Raw genomic sequence first — 19,640 nt, 5'->3', positions numbered from 1 at the left:
CCGGACTCCAGACCGGCGGCCTCTGCAAGACCATCCACCAAGACTACAGGTACGCGGTCCTCTAGGGCCAATCAGCTTGACAGATTGAGACGCCTGCCTTCTGATTCAGAGATGGATGAATCACAAGATATGAGGAACGAGTTGCTAGCACTCAGAGCCGAGATGACTGCCCTGCATCAAGAGAATCAAACATTGCGTCAACTGATAACACAAGGTGCACCCAGTTCTTCTCAAATAGAGGGACCATTGGCTCACACAACACCCATCAAATTCGACGGAGATCCTAGACGGGTGGCGGAGTTTTGTAACCACTGTAGGATACACTTTCTCTTCAGGTCTACCCACTTCAACAACGATAGGGCCAAGATTGGCTATATCTTGGGGAACCTAACTGGGAACGCATTAGCTTGGGCAACTCCGTTTGTGGTCACGAACAGTCCTATTTTGAGTGACTTTGCTGCCTTTGAAAAGGCCTTCCTGGAGGTATTCCAGACGCCTAACCTGGCTTCCGTCGCACAGAATCAATTGATGGACTACAAACAGGGAAGCAATGACATCATCACCTACATCAGCCGCTTCCGACTTTTGGCTACTGACTCTCAGTGGCCCGAAATTACACAAAAAACTCTGTTTCGTCGAGGCCTGAGAGAGGAGTACAAGGACGAGTTACTCCACATCCCCGAACCAGAGAGCCTTCAACTCTTGATTGATCAAGTACTCCGTATTGACCAAAGGTTAACCGAACGAAAGGCTGAGAGACGTCGGCTTGACAGAAGCGGTCCCCGGACGACCAACTCACCCGCTGGTTCGTTTGGGTCAACCGAGTCCGGACCTGAGCCCATGCAAGTGGGAGCCATGAGAGGGCCTTTGTCGGAAGAAGAGAAGAAACGAAGGAGGTCTTTGCGTTTGTGTCTTTACTGTGGAGCGGCTGGGCATTATTTGAGTACATGTTCTTTACGTCCGCAAAAGAAGAAGTCGGGAAACTAGGAGACCTGTCGTATACAGGAAGGGCAATGACAGGTCCCATCTCTTCCTCAGACCCTTCGGTTATTGGTTCCATCCATCGGCCCATGCAACCGGCGGTGTTACAGACCCTAAAGGTCCGGATTAAATTACCAGACAAAGACCTGGACGTATCCGGTCTACTGGACTGTGGGGCCTCCGGCAACTATATCGACGAAACATTCGTCTCCAGACATAAGATACCGCTCATTTCCAGACCTACACCTCTACCGGTGGAGCTTATTGATGGTACTCCCTTGTCCTCAGGACCCATTAGTCAGTTCACGGTCGGACTGACTCTTCAGATTGCTGATCATTACGAGGAACTTTCCTTTGATGTTATTAAGTCACCTAACTACAAGATGGTCTTGGGATTACCATGGTTACAACATCACAATCCTTTGATAGACTGGAGAACCCAGACTTTATCCTTTTCATCCGAAAGGTGCGCTCAAGGATGCAAGTTACCGGTTTCCCCCATGACCGTTTCAACTTCTCTAAAGACGGACAACAATGGGGTTCATCTATGTTCCACGTCTCTGGTCCCACAGGTATATTCCGAATTCAAACAGGTTTTTTCTGAACCCGGCAACATACCCCTTCCTGCACACCGGTCCTTTGATTGCTCCATTGACCTGCTACCGGACCACGTGATACCCCATGGGAAGTTGTACGCGTTGACCCGTGACGAGAAGCAAGTTCTTCAGGAGTATCTGTCCGAGAGTCTAGAAAAAGGGTACATTGCACCATCAAAGTCACCTGCAGGGTTTCCCCTGTTTTTTGTAAAGAAGAAAGAAGGCACATTGAGACCCTGTGTCGACTATCGTCAGTTGAATGATATAACAGCCAAGGACCGGTACCCTTTACCATTAATTCGCAGTATCCTTGAAACCCTGCATACAGCGCGAATCTTCTCCAAATTGGACCTCCGCGGAGCATACCATTTGGTGCGCATCAGGAGTGGGGACGAGTGGAAAACAGCTTTCAAGACATCTTTTGGGCATTTCGAATACAGGGTTATGCCTTTCGGCCTATGTAATGCCCCCGCTGTTTTTCAACGATTCATGGACCACATCTTTGGTGACCTGTTAGGATTATCCGTTTGGGTTTATCTGGACGACATTCTGATATTCTCCAAATCCTTGGACGAGCATGTGGAACACGTTCGTGAGGTCCTTCATCGACTGTCCATCAACAATCTGTTCGCCAAGGCAGAGAAATGTAGCTTTCACCAACCCAGCATTGAGTTCTTGGGATTTGTAATCAATCAAGAAGGAGTTGGGATGGATCCCAAGAAGATTCGAGCCATACAAGAATGGAAACGTCCACACGATATCAAGGCTCTCCAACGCTTTTTGGGGTTTGCAAACTTCTACAGGCGCTTTATTCCACACTACTCGCAGATCTCAGCGCCTCTCACCAGACTAACTAGCAGCAAGATCGCTTTCGAATGGGATCCCGTGGCTTCCCAGGCATTTGACGTATTGAAATCAGCCTTTACGACTGCCCCGATCCTGCGCCATCCCCAGGAAGAGTTGCCCTACATCGTAGAGGCCGATGCTTCCAGCTTCGCGGTAGGAGCAGTCCTTCTCCAGAAAGATCCAGCCACGTTAGTGGAACATCCAGTTGCCTATTACTCTCGCAAGTTGAGTCCCAGCGAACGAAACTACGCGGTGATTGAAAAGGAACTGTTGGCCATCAAGACCGCATTCGAGGAATGGAGACATTTTCTCCTCGGAGCTCGCTTTCCTGTGGAGGTGCGAACAGACCATCGCAATCTGCAATATCTTCGCTCCCTGCAATGTCGGACTCCTCGTCAAGCCCGGTGGGCCTTCTTCTTCTCTCCGTTCGAGTTCCATGTTACTTATATCCCGGGAACTTCCAATATAAAGGCAGATGCTCTCTCCAGGTCTCTGGAAAATGCTGATGGAACGCATTGCCCAGAACTTCCACTGATTTCTCCTCGCCATTTTCTGCTGGCCTTGTCCTCTCACCTTAAGTCCATCGCGGAAGCTACTCGGTTGGATCCCGAAAGAACGACCCTTCTTAGTCAGCAATCAGTTTCAGAACGAGAGGGACTGTTGTTTTTTCATAAAAGACTCTACATACCCAGAGGAGCTGTTAGAAGGGGCATTCTACACGGATTCCATGATTCACCCATAGGAGGACATCGTGGGGTCAGAGCCACTCGAGAGATGATATCCCGACAATTCTGGTGGCCTGGTTGGGCGACTGAGATCCAGAAGTACATCGACAGCTGTCCAATATGTGCCCAGTGCAAGGTTCCCAGAAAACGACCATTGGGTTTGTTAATGCCCACCGAAATAGCTCCCTATCCATGGCATACAATCGCTACCGATTTCATTGTGGATTTGCCTCCATCGGAAGGGTACACCTGTATAATGGTGGTTGTGGACAGCTTCACCAAACTGGCCCATTTCATCCCGTTCCGGAAGATCCCTACAGCTACTCAAATGGCTTCAGCGTTTCTGCATAACATCTACCGGTTGCACGGCCTACCAGAGAAGGTCATATCGGATAGAGGAACCCAGTTCCTTTCATCATTCTGGAAACAGGTGTGTAGTCATCTGGGAATATATAGAGCTCTAAGCTCAGGCTACCACCCACAGACCAATGGGCTAACCGAAAGGACCAATCAGACCTTGGAAGGGTACCTCCGTTGTTTTGCCAATGCCACACAATCTAATTGGAAGGGTGGGTTAGATCTGGCCGAGGTGTCATACAACAACACCGTTCATGCTTCCATCGGAGTCAGCCCATTCTTCTGTTCCACTGGTTTACATCCTCGATTGATGCCTTTCCAACCAGTTCAATCCAGTACTGTTCCTTCTGCTGATGGTCTGGTCTTACACATTCGGAACCAACAAGAACTGGCACGCAAGATCTTAAGTGAAGCCAAAGATCGGATGAAGAGACAGGCAGACAGGAAAAGGAGTGCAGAACCCAACTTCCAGGAGGGTGACAAGGTGTGGTTGTCCTCCAAGAACTTGCCTCTCCGCAATTTGCCCGTCAAGCTGGCCCCTCGTTATTTGGGACCCTTTGTTATCACCAAACGGTTGTCCTCCGTAGCCTTCCGTCTTCGCCTACCCTCTTCTTGGCATGTACATCCGGTTTTTCACGTGTCCCTGTTGAAGCCCTATGTGACCGATGCTTATGGCCGCACCCCTCCTCGTCCGGCCTCTGTTCTAGTGCAGGGCGTCCCAGAGTTTGAGGTACACGAGATTTGTGATGCCCATTGCCGTAGAGGGGTGCTCCACTATTTGGTTGACTGGAAGGGGTACCCAGCCTGTGATCGTACATGGGAACCACGCCAACACGTGCATGCTCCCCGGCTGGTACGTGAGTTCTACGTACGGTTTCCCTGGAAACCTGGTGCTCCGGGTCTTCCTGGGAGGGGGCATAGTGTCATGTCACGCGGGAGACTGGGGTCTGCCGCTCCCATTTCCTCCTGGCGAGTCTACCCGCGCGTATGCTTTCGGGGACTCGCCGGGAGGGGAGCGACGGGCTACGGGGCTGGCGGCCTTCGGCGCATGCGCGGAAGACCTCTCTCTCGGTTCCGCGCATGCGCCGTGGACCGGACTCACCTCCTTGGTGGGGCTTGCTTTCCAAGCCTCGTTATGGGTCCGCCGGCGTCCGGAAACGGAACGGCCTGCGTCCCAGGCCTCTCGGGCGCTGGCGGCCCATAAAAGAGGCCGCGAGTTTCAGCGAGTCGCGTCTCAACGCGGTTCGCTTTGCTCGCCTCGTTGTTCCTGCTTCCACACTTACCTGTGGCCTGTCCTGGGCCAACCTGCTTCCACACTTACCTCTGGCCTGTCCTGGGTCAGCCTGCCTCCAGCCCTTACCTGTGGCCTGTCCTGGGTCAGCCTGCCTCCAGCCCTTACCTCTGGCCTGTCCTGGGTCAGCCTGCCTCCAGCCCTTACCTGTGGCCTATCCTGGGTCAGCCTGCCTCCAGCCCTTACCTGTGGCCTGTCCTGGGTCAGCCTGCCTCCAGCCCTTACCTGTGGCCTGTCCTGGGTCAGCCTGCCTCCAGCCCTTACCTGTGGCCTGTCCTGGGTCAGCCTGCCTCCAGCCCTTACCTGTGGCCTGTCCTGGGTCAGCCTGCCTCCAGCCCTTACCTGCGGCCTGTCCTGGGCCAGCCTGCCTCCAGCCCTTATCTGTGGCCTACCTTGGGCCTGCCTGACTCCAGCCCTTACCTGTGGTCTGTCCTGGGTCTGCCAAACTCCAGTACTTACCTGGGTCTTGCCTGTCTCCGAACTTTATCCTGCAAACCTTTGGAACCATCTGCACCAATCGAACTCCTCTATCAACTGCAAATACCTCGCTGTTACACTGGACCTGGAAGATTCATGGTCTCGACAACCAACTCTACCTGGACTATGTTGTCACCCAACTGAGCCTTCAATCCTCTTGTCACGCTTTTCTGGAGAGTATTTAACGTGACATTGGGGGTCGGTCCATCCTTCACCCAGTTCCTCTTTTGGGTGGTGGAGAGGCTGATTCCTCGTGCCGCCATTTCATCAGTTTCCGGACTCCAGACCGGCAGCCTCTGCAAGACCATCCACCAAGACTACAGGTACGCGGTCCTCTAGGGCCAATCAGCTTGACAGGATCGCTGAATACGCTTATAACAATTCGACCCATTCTGGAACCGGGAAGACTCCCTTCTTCCTATTATACGAAAACCATCCTAGGACCTCTAACCTGGATCCTCCCCAAGAATTCGAAACACCTGCTGTGGATCACTTGCACTCAGTGATCACTCGTACTTTTAAAGAAGCCACTGCCCATCTGCAAAGAGCTAAAGCTCTATACAAGAAAGGAGCGGATCAACACCGTAAAGAGGCCCCTCACTACGCAGTGGGAGATCAGGTCTGGTTATCCACTAAGCACCTGCCTCTAAAAGGACCCCGCACCTTCATCCCGAGATACTTAGGACCCTTTCTCATCTCTGCCATAATTAATCCGGTGGCTGTCAAATTGGAATTGCCTTCGCATATGAAAATACATCCAGTATTCCATGTCTCCTTACTAAAACCAGTACAACCAGAAACCCGATTGACCGAACTCCCAGAACCTGTTCTAGTGGATGGAGAACTTGAGTTCGAAGTAAAGAACATCTTAGACTCCAAAATCTCCAAATATAAATTATATTACCTGGTTGATTGGAAAGGATACGGCCCCCAGGAAAGGTCTTGGGAACCCTTAGAACATGTCCACGCACCTCGTCTGGTCAAGAAATTCCATCTGAATCACCCCGACAAGCCAAAACCCCCGGAGAAGACACGCTTAGGAGGGGCCTTGAGGGGGGGTGCTGTCATGATCACTGCTTCCAAGGAGCTAGGACCAGCCCAACGTCCTTGGAAGCAGGCCCCTAACCTTCATCCTAGGCACCAGCCGGTCCCCACTGGGACCTTTTGGACCTTGTCCTGGCGCCGGTGGCACCAGGCTCATCAAAGTCACTGGTCCCGGCATTGGAAGCGCCGGGCTCATAATTGGTATGATGATGCTTGGGTGGACTTACCTGCAGCAGACCATGCTGCTTACTTACCAGCCACATAGGAATCCTCTGTGAGCCGGGACTACTTTTTTACCTGGGTGGGGCAAGCTCCACTCCCTGGATACAACACTGGAACTCTTTTGGAACAGGAACTCTTTTCTTACCTAGGCGAGGCTGTGGAGGAAGACGCCTCATCACTCCAAGGCTATTTAAACCACACCCGATTGATGAAACGTGCTTCGCGTTATTCTGCATCTGCAGCAGCACGCTCACCGTGTCTGTTCCAGTTTTCTTCTTTCCGATCCTGAACCTGCAAGAACAAACGCTTACCATTCCTGTATCCAGCCTTCAGTAGCACCTGCAAAGACAAGAAACAACAGGTTAGCACGGCAACCTTCACGCGCAGCGCTTTCCTCACCTGATCCATCGGCAGCTACCATCTCTTCACACTGCTCCTCCGCCTGTGAAGACAAAAGCATAGTTATTCCTGTGTGGAATTACTCACCGGCACTCCGGGAATTCCGGTTTTCTTCAACGCTGCAATCCTGCACCTGAAAGACAAAAGAAGAGACATTAGACAGGTATTTTACTTACGCGCCATCGCGTCCGCCACAATAGGGCGCCTGCAAATACTCTGGCGTTTCCAGCATCTCTTCAACACCCGAACTCACAACTGCAAGGGAAAAGAGACAGTTAGAGAGCTTTTGAAAAGCAGGCAACCGGCATTTACTTACGCATTTCCAAGCGCGTCATTCCAAGACTCTGGCTCGAATTTCGGCTTTCTTCACACCATCTTCTACCTCAAGAGCCCTGCAAGACAAATAGAAAAAGCATTATACAGAGCCCTGTTCCACATTAACGTGCCCACGCACCTAAAGACTGTAAGGACTTAAAAGGTGTCCGGAAACTCACCGTTCGTGCAGTTAACGACGGTAGCAATCCTCTGATGTCAAGAGGCCTACGTTTCACCCAGTGAAGGAACTGGCAACGCACCCTGCACCAGACGCAGATGGAGAGTCCAGCATTCACCTATCTAAGGTGAGCACGTTGACCTTGGGGCTCCACGGAAAAGCGAGGAAGGGAAAGGGAGAGAGATACCCGACAACCCCAGATCATTAACCCCATATTCTTTCACCTGCAGATATCTCACTCTTCGAGTTAGACACACAGTGCGAAGAGGCTCAGCCCGGAAGCCAATCGAGTCCTGCATTTCACTTTTCGAGTCACAGATACCATCCTGCCAAGACCGGCGCCTCCATGGGAATCAGGTGAGCGTTACAGTGGGGGTGGTGGGAGACATGAGTGGGGGCCTGGTGGAGGCTGCCCCTGGTGGCTGGGGGGTGGGGGTGGTGGGAGACATGAGTGGGGGCCTGGTGGAGGCTGCCCCTGGTGGCTGGGGGGTGGGGGTGGTGGGAGACATGAGTTGGACATGAGTGGGGGCCTGGTGGAGGCTGCCCCTGGTGGCTGGGAGGTGGGGGTGATGATAGACATGAGTGGGGGCCTGGTGGAGACTGCCCCTGCACTGCTGGGGGGTGGGGGTGGTGGGAGACATGAGTGGGGGCCTGGTGGAGGCTGCCGCTGGTGGCTGGGGGGGTGGGGTGGTGGGAGACATGAGTGGGGGCCTGGTGGAGGCTGCCCCTGGTGGCTGGGGGGGTGGGGTGGTGGGAGACATGGGTGGGGGCCTGGTGGAGGCTGCCCCTGCACTGCTGGGGGGTGGGGGTAATAGGGGACATGAGTGGGGGCCTGGTGGAGGCTGCCCCTGGTGGCTGGGGGGTGGGGGTGATGGGAGACATGAGTGGGGGCCTGGTGGAGGCTGCCCCTGGTGGCTGGGGGGTGGGGGTGATGGGAGACATGAGTGGGGGCCTGGTGGAGGCTGCCCCTGCACTGCTGGTGGGTGGGGGTGGTGGGAGACATGAGTGGGGGCCTGGTGGAGGCTGCCCCTGGTGGCTGGGGGGTGGGGGTGATGGGAGACATGAGTGGGGGCCTGGTGGAGGCTGCCCCTGCACTGCTGGGGGGTGGGGGTGGTGGTAGACATGGGTGGGGGCCTGGTGGAGGCTGCCCCTGCACTGCTGGGGGGTGGGGGTGGTGGGAGACATGAGTGGGGGCCTGGTGGAGGCTGCCCCTGGTGGCTGGGGGGTGGGGGTGGTGGGAGACATGAGTTAGACATGAGTGGGGGCCTGGTGGAGGCTGCCCCTGCACTGCTGGGGGTGGGGGTGGTGGAAGACATGAGTGGGGGCTTGGTGGAGGCTGCCCCTGGTGGCTGGGGGGTGGGGGTGATGGGAGACATGAGTGGGGGCCTGATGGAGGCTGCCCTGCACTGCTGGGGGGTGGGGTGGTGGTAGACAACGGTGGGGGCCTGGTGGAGGCTGCCCCTGCACTGCTGGGGGTGGGGGTGCATGGGGACATGAGTAGGGGCCTGGTGGAGGCTGCCCCTGGTGGCTGGGGGGTGGGGGTGGTGGTAGACATGGGTGGGGGCCTTGCGGAGGCTGCCCCTGCACTGCTGGGGGGTGGGGCTGGTGGGAGACATGAGTGGGGGCCTGGTGGAGGCTGCCCCTGGTGGCTGGGGGGTGGGGGTGGTGGGAGACATGAGTTAGACATGAGTGGGGGCCTGGTGGAGGCTGCCCCTGCACTGCTGGGGGGTAGGGGTGGTGGTAGACATGAGTGAGGGCCTGGTGGAGGCTGCCCCTGGTGGCTGGGGGGTGGGGGTGATGGGAGACATGAGTGGGGGCCTGGTGGAGGCTCCCCTGCACTGCTGGGGGTGGGGGCGGTGGGAGACATGAGTGGGGGCCTGGTGGAGGCTGCCCCTGGTGGCTTGGGGGGTGGGGGTGATGGGAGACATTAGTGGGGGCCTGGTGGAGGCTGCCCCTGCACTGCTGGGGGGTGCGGGTGGTTGTAGACATGGGTGGGGGCCTGGTGGAGGCTGCCCCTGCACTGCTGGGGGGTGGGGGTGGTGGGAGACATGAGTGGGAGCCTGGTGGAGGCTGCCCCTGGTGGCTGGGGGGTGGGGGTGATGGGAGACATGAGTGTGGGCCTGGTGGAGGCTGCCCCTGGTGGCTGGGGGGTGGGGGTGGTGGTAGACATGGGTGGGGGCCTGGTGGAGGCTGCCCCTGCACTGCTGGGGGGTGGGGGTGGTGGGAGACATGAGTGGGGGCCTGGTGGAGGCTGCCCCTGGTGGCTGGGGGGTGGGGGTGATGGGAGACATGGGTGTGGGCCTGGTGGAGGCTGCCCCTGCACTGCTGGGGGTAGGGTGGTGGTGGACATGGGTGGGGGCCTGGTGGAGGCTGCCCCTGCACTGCTGGGGGGTGGGGGTGATGGGAGACATGAGTGGGGGCCTGGTGGAGGCTGCCCCTGGTGGCTGGGGGGTGGGGGTGGTGGGAGACATGAGTGGGGGCCCGGTGGAGGCTGCCCCTGGTGGCTGGGGGTGGGGGTGGTGGTAGACATGGGTGGGGGCCTGGTGGAGGCTGCCCCTGCACTGCTGGGGGGTGTGGGTGGTGGGAGACATGAGTGGGGGCCTGGTGGAGGCTGCCCCTGGTGGCTGGGGGGTGGGGGTGATGGGAGACATGAGTGGGGGCCTGGTGGAGGCTGCCCCTGGTGGCTGGGGGGTGGGGGTGGTGGGAGACATGAGTGGGGGCCTGGTGGAGGCTGCCCCTGGTGGCTGGGGGATGGGGGTGCATGGAGACATGAGTGTGGGCCTGGTGGAGGCTGCCCCTGCACTGCTGGGGGGTGGGGGTGGTGGTAGACATGGGTGGGGGCCTGGTGGAGGCTGCCCCTGCACTGCTGGGGGGTGGGGGTGGTGGGAGACATGAGTGGGGGCCTGGTGGAGGCTGCCCCTGGTGGCTGGGGGGTGGGGGTGATGGGAGACATGAGTGTGGGCCTGGTGGAGGCTACCCCTGCACTGCTGGGGGGTGGGGTGGTGGTACACATGGGTGGGGGCCTGGTGGAGGCTGCCCCTGCACTGCTGGGAGGTGGGGGTGGTGGGAGACATGAGTGGGGGCCTGGTGGAGGCTGCCCCTGGTGGCTGGGGGGTGGGGTGATGGGAGACATGAGTGTGGGCCTGGTGGAGGCTGCCCCTGCACTGTTGGGGGGTGGGGGTGGTGGTAGACATGGGTGGGGGCCTGGTGGAGGCTGCCCCTGCACTGCTGGGGGGTGGGGGTGGTGGGAGACATGAGTGGGGGCCTGGTGGAGGCTGCCCCTGGTGGCTGGGGGGTGGGGGTGATGGGAGACATGAGTGGGGGCCTGGTGGAGGCTGCCCCTGGTGGCTGGGGGGTGGGGGTGGTGGGAGACATGAGTGGGGGCCTGGTGGAGGCTGCCCCTGGTGGCTGGGAGTGGGGGTAATGGGAGACATGAGTGTGGGCCTGGTGGAGGCTGCCCCTGCACTGCTGGGGGGTGGGGGTGGTGGTAGACATGGGTGGGGGCCTGGTGGAGGCTGCCCCTGCACCGCTGGGGGGTGGGGGTGGTGGTAGACATGGGTGGGGGCCTGGTGGAGGCTGCCCCTGCACTGCTGGGGGGTGGGGGTGATGGGAGACATGAGTGGGGGCCTGGTGGAGGCTGCCCCTGGTGGCTGGGGTGTGGGGGTGGTGGTAGACATGGGTGGGGGCCTGGTGGAGGCTGCCCCTGCACTGCTGGGGGGTGGGGGTGGTGGGAGACATGAGTGGGGGCCTGGTGGAGGCTGCCCCTGGTGGCTGCGGGGTGGGGGTGGTGGGAGACATGAGTTGGACATGAGTGGGGGCCTGGTGGAGGCTGCCCCTGCACTGCTGGGGGGTGGGGGTGGTGGGAGACATGAGTGGGGGCCTGGTGGAGGCTGCCCCTGGTGGCTGGGGGGTGGGGGTGATGGGAGAAATGAGTGGGGCCCTGGTGGAGGCTGCCCCTGCACTGCTGGGGGGTGGGGGTGGTGGGAGACATGAGTGGGGGCCTGGTGGAGGCTGCCCCTGGTGGCTGTGGGGGTGGGGGTGATGGGAGACATGAGTGTGGGCCTGGTGGAGGCTGCCCCTGCACTGCTGGGGGGTGGTGGTAGACATGGGTGGGGGCCAGGTGGAGGCTGCCCCTGCACTGCTGGGGGGTGGGGGTGCATGGGGACATGAGTGGGGGCCTGGTGGAGGATGCCCCTGGCGGCTGGGGGGTGGGGGTGGTGGGAGACATGAGTTGGACATGAGTGGGGGCTTGGTGGAGGCTGCCCCTGGTGGCTGGGGGGTGGGGGTGATGGGAGACATGAGTGGGGCCCTGGTGGAGGCTGCCCCTGCACTGCTGGGGGGTGGGGGTGGTGGGAGACATGAGTGGGGCCTGTTGGAGGCTGCCCCTGGTGGCTGGGGGGTGGGGGTGATGGGAGACATGAGTGGGGGCCTGGTGGAGCCTGCCCCTGCACTGCTGGGGGGTGGGGGTGGTGGGAGACATGAGTGGGGGCCTAGTGGAGGCTGCCCCTGGTGGCTGGGGGGTGGGGTGATGGGAGACATGAGTGTGGGCCTGGTGGAGGCTGCCCCTGCACTGCTGGGGGGGGTGGGGGTGGTGGGAGACATGAGTGGGGGCCTGGTGGAGGCTGCCCCTGGTGGCTGGGGGGTGGGGTGGTGGGAGACATGAGTTGGACATGAGTGGGGGCCTGGTGGAGGCTGCCCCTGCATTGCTGGGGGGTGGTGGTGGTGGGAGACATGAGTGGGGGCCTGGTGGAGACTTCCCCTGGTGGCTGTGGGGGGGGGTTGTTGGCTGACATGAGTTGGACATGAGTGGGGGCCTGGTGGAGGCTGCCCCTGCACTGCTGGGGGGTGGGGGTGGTGGGAGACATGAGTGGGGGCCTGGTGGAGGCTGCCGCTGGTGGCTGGGGGGGTGGGGTGGTGGGAGACATGAGTGGGGGCCTGGTGGAGGCTGCCCCTGGTGGCTGGGGGGGTGGGGTGGTGGGAGACATGGGTGGGGGCCTGGTGGAGGCTGCCCCTGCACTGCTGGGGGGTGGGGGTAATAGGGGACATGAGTGGGGGCCTGGTGGAGGCTGCCCCTGGTGGCTGGGGGGTGGGGGTGATGGGAGACATGAGTGGGGGCCTGGAGGAGGCTGCCCCTGCACTGCTGGTGGGTGGGGGTGGTGGGAGACATGAGTGGGGGCCTGGTGGAGGCTGCCCCTGGTGGCTGGGGGGTGGGGGTGATGGGAGACATGAGTGGGGGCCTGGTGGAGGCTGCCCCTGCACTGCTGGGGGGTGGGGGTGGTGGTAGACATGGGGGGGGGCCTGGTGGAGGCTGCCCCTGCACTGCTGGGGGGTGGGGGTGGTGGGAGACATGAGTGGGGGCCTGGTGGAGGCTGCCCCTGGTGGCTGGGGGGTGGGGGTGGTGGGAGACATGAGTTAGACATGAGTGGGGGCCTGGTGGAGGCTGCCCCTGCACTGCTGGGGGTGGGGGTGGTGGAAGACATGAGTGGGGGCTTGGTGGAGGCTGCCCCTGGTGGCTGGGGGGTGGGGGTGATGGGAGACATGAGTGGGGGCCTGATGGAGGCTGCCCTGCACTGCTGGGGGGTGGGGTGGTGGTAGACAACGGTGGGGGCCTGGTGGAGGCTGCCCCTGCACTGCTGGGGGTGGGGGTGCATGGGGACATGAGTAGGGGCCTGGTGGAGGCTGCCCCTGGTGGCTGGGGGGTGGGGGTGGTGGTAGACATGGGTGGGGGCCTTGCGGAGGCTGCCCCTGCACTGCTGGGGGGTGGGGCTGGTGGGAGACATGAGTGGGGGCCTGGTGGAGGCTGCCCCTGGTGGCTGGGGGGTGGGGGTGGTGGGAGACATGAGTTAGACATGAGTGGGGGCCTGGTGGAGGCTGCCCCTGCACTGCTGGGGGGTAGGGGTGGTGGTAGACATGAGTGAGGGCCTGGTGGAGGCTGCCCCTGGTGGCTGGGGGGTGGGGGTGATGGGAGACATGAGTGGGGGCCTGGTGGAGGCTCCCCTGCACTGCTGGGGGTGGGGGCGGTGGGAGACATGAGTGGGGGCCTGGTGGAGGCTGCCCCTGGTGGCTTGGGGGGTGGGGGTGATGGGAGACATTAGTGGGGGCCTGGTGGAGGCTGCCCCTGCACTGCTGGGGGGTGCGGGTGGTTGTAGACATGGGTGGGGGCCTGGTGGAGGCTGCCCCTGCACTGCTGGGGGGTGGGGGTGGTGGGAGACATGAGTGGGAGCCTGGTGGAGGCTGCCCCTGGTGGCTGGGGGGTGGGGGTGATGGGAGACATGAGTGTGGGCCTGGTGGAGGCTGCCCCTGGTGGCTGGGGGGTGGGGGTGGTGGTAGACATGGGTGGGGGCCTGGTGGAGGCTGCCCCTGCACTGCTGGGGGGTGGGGGTGGTGGGAGACATGAGTGGGGGCCTGGTGGAGGCTGCCCCTGGTGGCTGGGGGGTGGGGGTGATGGGAGACATGGGTGTGGGCCTGGTGGAGGCTGCCCCTGCACTGCTGGGGGGTGGGTGGGGTGGTAGACATGGGTGGGGGCCTGGTGGAGGCTGCCCCTGCACTGCTGGGGGTAGGGTGGTGGTGGACATGGGTGGGGGCCTGGTGGAGGCTGCCCCTGCACTGCTGGGGGGTGGGGGTGATGGGAGACATGAGTGGGGGCCTGGTGGAGGCTGCCCCTGGTGGCTGGGGGGTGGGGGTGGTGGGAGACATGAGTGGGGGCCCGGTGGAGGCTGCCCCTGGTGGCTGGGGGTGGGGGTGGTGGTAGACATGGGTGGGGGCCTGGTGGAGGCTGCCCCTGCACTGCTGGGGGGTGTGGGTGGTGGGAGACATGAGTGGGGGCCTGGTGGAGGCTGCCCCTGGTGGCTGGGGGGTGGGGGTGATGGGAGACATGAGTGGGGGCCTGGTGGAGGCTGCCCCTGGTGGCTGGGGGGTGGGGGTGGTGGGAGACATGAGTGGGGGCCTGGTGGAGGCTGCCCCTGGTGGCTGGGGGATGGGGGTGCATGGAGACATGAGTGTGGGCCTGGTGGAGGCTGCCCCTGCACTGCTGGGGGGTGGGGGTGGTGGTAGACATGGGTGGGGGCCTGGTGGAGGCTGCCCCTGCACTGCTGGGGGGTGGGGGTGGTGGGAGACATGAGTGGGGGCCTGGTGGAGGCTGCCCCTGGTGGCTGGGGGGTGGGGGTGATGGGAGACATGAGTGTGGGCCTGGTGGAGGCTACCCCTGCACTGCTGGGGGGTGGGGTGGTGGTACACATGGGTGGGGGCCTGGTGGAGGCTGCCCCTGCACTGCTGGGAGGTGGGGGTGGTGGGAGACATGAGTGGGGGCCTGGTGGAGGCTGCCCCTGGTGGCTGGGGGGTGGGGTGATGGGAGACATGAGTGTGGGCCTGGTGGAGGCTGCCCCTGCACTGTTGGGGGGTGGGGGTGGTGGTAGACATGGGTGGGGGCCTGGTGGAGGCTGCCCCTGCACTGCTGGGGGGTGGGGGTGGTGGGAGACATGAGTGGAGGCCTGGTGGATGCTGCCCCTGGTGGCTGGGGGGTGGGGGTGATGGGAGACATGAGTGTGGGCCTGGTGGAGGCTACCCCTGCACTGCTGGGGGGTGGGGTGGTGGTACACATGGGTGGGGGCCTGGTGGAGGCTGCCCCTGCACTGCTGGGAGGTGGGGGTGGTGGGAGACATGAGTGGGGGCCTGGTGGAGGCTGCCCCTGGTGGCTGGGGGGTGGGGTGATGGGAGACATGAGTGTGGGCCTGGTGGAGGCTGCCCCTGGTGGCTGGGGGTGGGGGTGATGGGAGACATGAGTGTGGGCCTGGTGGAGGCTGCCCCTGCACTGCTGGGGGGTGTGGGGGGTGGGAGACATGAGTGGGGGCCTGGTGGAGGCTGCCCCTAGTGGCTGGGGGGTGGGGGTGATGGGAGACATGAGTGGGGGCCTGGTGGAGGCTGCCCCTGGTGGCTGGGGGGTGGGGGTGGTGGGAGACATGAGTGGGGGCCTGGTGGAGGCTGCCCCTGGTGGCTGGGGTGTGGGGGTGCATGGAGACATGAGTGTGGACCTGGTGGAGGCTGCCCCTGCACTGCTGGGGGGTGGGGGTGGTGGTAGACATGGGTGGGGGCCTGGTGGAGGCTGCCCCTGCACTGCTGGGGGCTGGGGGTGATGGGAGACATGAGTGGGGGCCTGGTGGAGGCTGCCCCTGGTGGCTGGGGGTGGGGGTGGTGGTAGACATGGGTGGGGGCCTGGTGGAGGCTGCCCCTGCACTGCTGGGGGGTGGGGGTGGTGGGAGACATGAGTGGGGGCCTGGTGGAGGCTGCCCCTGGTGGCTGGGGGGTGGGGTGGTGGTAGACATGAGTGGGGGCCTGGTGGAGGCTGCCCCTGCACTGCTGGGGGGTGGGGGTGGTTGTAGACAAGGGTGGGGGCCTGGTGGAGGCTGCCCCTGCACTGCTGGGGGGTGGGGGCGATGGGAGACATGAGTGGGGGCCTGGTGGAGGCTGCCCCTGGTGGCTGGGGGGTGGGGGTGGTGGTACACATGGGTGGGGGCCTGGTGGAGGCTGCCCCTGCACTCCGGGGGGGTGGGGGTGGTGGGAGACATGAGTGGGGGCCTGGTGGAGGCTGCCCCTGGTGGCTGGGGGGTGGGGGTGGTGGGAGACATGAGTGGGGGCCTGGTGGAGGCTGCCCCTGGTGGCTGGGGGGTGGGGGTGGTGGGAGACATGAGTTGGACATGAGTGGCGGCCTGGTGGAGGCTGCCCCTGCACTGCTGGGGGGTGGGGGTGGTGGGAGACATGAGTGGGGGCCTGGTGGAGGCTGCCCCTGGTGGCTGGGGGGTGGGGGTGATGGGAAACATGAGTGGGGGCCTGGTGGAGACTGCCCCTGGTGGCTGGGGGGTGGGGGCGGTGGGAGACATGAGTGGGGGCCTGGTGGAGGCTGCCCCTGGTGGCTGGGGGGTGGGGTGATGGGAGACATGAGTGTGGGCCTGGTGGAGGCTGGCCCTGCACTGCTGGGGGATGGGGGTGGTGGTAGACATGGGTGGGGGCCTGGTGGAGGCTGCCCCTGCACTGCTGGGGGGTGGGGGGTGCATGGGGACATGAGTGGGGGCCTGGTGGAGGCTGCCCCTGCACTGCTGGGGGGTGGGGGTGGTGGGAGACATGAGTGGGGACCTGGTGGAGGCTGCCCCTGGTGGCTGGAGGGTGGGGGTGGTGGGGGACATGAGTTGGACATGAATGGGGGCCTGGTGGAGGCTTCCCCTGCACTGCTGGGGGTGGGGGTGGTGGGAGACATGAGTGGGGGCCTGGTTGAGGCTGCCCCTGGTGGCTGGGGGGTGGGGGTGGTGGGAGACATGAGTGGGGGCCTGGTGGAGGCTGCCCCTGGTGGCTGGGGGGTGGGGGTGATGGGAAACATGAGTGGGGGCCTGGTGGAGACTGCCCCTGCAATGCTGGGGGGTGGGGGTGGTGGGAGACATGAGTAGGGGCCTGGTGGAGGCTGCCCCTGGTGGCTGGGGGGTGGGGGTGATGGGAGACATGAGTGTGGGCCTGGTGGATGCTGCCCCTGCACTGCTGGGGGGTGGGGGTGGTGGTAGACATGGGTGGGGGCCTGGTGGAGGCTGCCCCTGCACTGCTGGGGGGGTGGGGGGTGCATGGGGACATGAGTGGGGGCCTGGTGGAGGCTGCCCCTGCACTGCTGGGGGGTGGGGGTGGTGGGAGACATGAGTGGGGGCCTGGTGGAGGCTGCCCCTGGTGGCTGGGGGTGGTGGGAGACATGAGTTGGACATGAATGGGGGCCTTGTGGAGGCTGCCCCTGCACTGCTGGGGGGTGGGGGTGGTGGGAGACATGAGTGGGGGCCTGGTTGAGGCTGCCGCTGGTGGCTGGGGGGTGGGGGTGATGGGAGACATGAGTGGGGGCATGGTGGAGGCTGCCCCTGCACTGCTGGGGGGTGGGGGTGGTGGAAGACATGAGTGGGGGCCTGCTGGAGGCTGCCCCTGGTGGCTGGGGGGTGGGGGTGATGGGAGACATGAGTGTGGGCCTGGTGGAGGCTGCCCCTGGTGGCTGGGGGTGGGGGTGGTGGGAGACATGAGTGGGGGCCTGGTGGAGGCTGCCCCGGTGGCTGGGGGGTGGGGGTGGTGGGAGACATGAGTTGGACATGAGTGGGGGCCTGGTGGAGGCTGCCCCTGCACTGCTGGGGGGTGGGGGTGGTGGGAGACATGAGTGGGGGCCTGGTGTAGGCTGCCCCTGGTGGCTGGGGGGTGGGGTGGTGGGAGACATGAGTTGGACATGAGTGGGGGCCTGGTGGAGGCTGCCCCTGCACTGCTGGGGGGTGGGGGTGGTGGGAGACATGAGTGGGGGCCTGGTGGAGGCTGCCCCTGCACTGCTGGGGGGTGGGGGTAATAGGGGACATGAGTGGGGGCCTGGTGGAGGCTGCCCCTGGTGGCTGGGGGGTGGGGGTGATGGGAGACATGAGTGGGGGCCTGGTGGAGGCTGCCCCTGGTGGCTGGGGGGTGGGGGTGATGGGAGACATGAGTGGGGGCCTGGTGGAGGCTGCCTCTGCACTGCTGGGGGGTGGGGGTGGTGGGAGACATGAGTGGGGGCCTGGTGGAGGCTGCCCCTGGTGGCTGGGGGGTGGGGGTGATGGGAGACATGAGTGGGGGCCTGGTGGAGGCTGCCCCTGCACTGCTGGGGGGTGGGGGTTGTGGTAGACATGGGTGGGGGGCTGGTGGAGGCTGCCCCTGCACTGCTGGGGGGTGGGGGTGCATGGGGACATGAGTGGGGGCCTGGTGGAGGCTGCCCCTGCACTGCTGGGGGGTGGGGTTAATAGGGGACATGAGTGGGGGCCTGGTGGAGGCTGCCCCTGGTGGCTGGGGGGGTGGGGGTGGTGGGGGACATGAGTGGGGGCCTGGTGGAGGCTGCCCCTGCACTGCTGGGGGGTGGGGGTGGTGGGAGACATGAGTGGGGGCCTGGTGGAGGCTGCCCCTGGTGGCTGGGGGGTGGGGGTGGTGGGAGACATGAGTGGGGGCCTGGTGGAGGCTGCCCCTGGTGGCTGGGGGGTGGGGGTGGTGGGAGACATGAGTTGGACATGAGTGGGGGCCTGGTGGAGGCTGCCCCTGCACTGCTGGGGGGTGGGGGTGGTGGGAGAAATGAGTGGGGGCCTGGTGGAGGCTGCCCCTGGTGGCTGGGGGGTGGGGGTGATGGGAAACATGAGTGGGGGCCTGGTGGAGACTGCCCCTGCACTGCTGGGGGTTGGGGTGGTGGGAGACATGAGTGGGGGCCTGGTGGAGGCTGCCCCTGGTGGCTGGGGGGTGGGGGTGATGGGAGACATGAGTGTGGGCCTGGTGGAGGCTGCCCCTGCACTGCTGGGGGGTGGGGGTGGTGGTAGACATGGGTGGGGGCCTGGTGGAGGCTGCCCCTGCACTGCTGGGGGGTGGGGGGGTGCATGGGGACATGAGTGGGGGCCTGGTGGAGGCTGCCCCTGCACTGCTGGGGGGTGGGGGTGGTGGGAGACATGAGTGGGGACCTGGTGGAGGCTGCCCCTGGTGGCTGGGGGGTGGTGGGGGACATGAGTTGGACATGAATGGGGGCCTGGTGGAGGCTGCCCCTGCACTGCTGGGGGGTGGGGGTGGTGGGAGACATGAGTGGGGGCCTGGTTGAGGCTGCCCCTGGTGGCTGGGGGTTGGGGGTGATGGGAGACATGAGTGGGGGCATGGTGGAGGCTGCCCCTGCACTGCTGGGGGGTGGGGGTGGTGGGAGACATGAGTGGGGGCCTGGTGGAGGCTGCCCCTGGTGGCTGGGGGGTGGGGGTGATGGGAAACATGAGTGGGGGCCTGGTGGAGACTGCCCCTGCACTGCTGGGGGGTGGGGGTGGTGGGAGACATGAGTGGGGGCCTGGTGGAGGCTGCCCCTGGTGGCTGGGGGGTGGGGGTGATGGGAGACATGAGTGTGGGCCTGGTGGAGGCTGCCCCTGCACTGCTGGGGGGTGGGGGGGGTGGTGGACATGGGTGGGGGCCTGGTGGAGGCTGCCCCTGCACTGCTGGGGGGTGGGGGGTGCATGGGGACATGAGTGGGGGCCTGGTGGAGGCTGCCCCTGCACTGCTGGGGGGTGGGGGTGGTGGGAGACATGAGTGGGGGCCTGGTGGAGGCTGCCCCTGGTGGCTGGGGGTGGTGGGAGACATGAGTTGGACATGAATGGGGGCCTTGTGGAGGCTGCCCCTGCACTGCTGGGGGGTGGGGGTGGTGGGAGACATGAGTG

The sequence above is a fragment of the Ambystoma mexicanum genome, chromosome 14 (genome assembly GCF_040938575.1).
Source record: "Ambystoma mexicanum isolate Mex_15411 chromosome 14, UKY_AmexF1_1, whole genome shotgun sequence".
NCBI lineage: Eukaryota > Metazoa > Chordata > Amphibia > Caudata > Ambystomatidae > Ambystoma > Ambystoma mexicanum.
The sequence above is the reverse complement of the archived record's forward strand: the minus strand, read 5'-3'. Positions refer to the sequence as shown.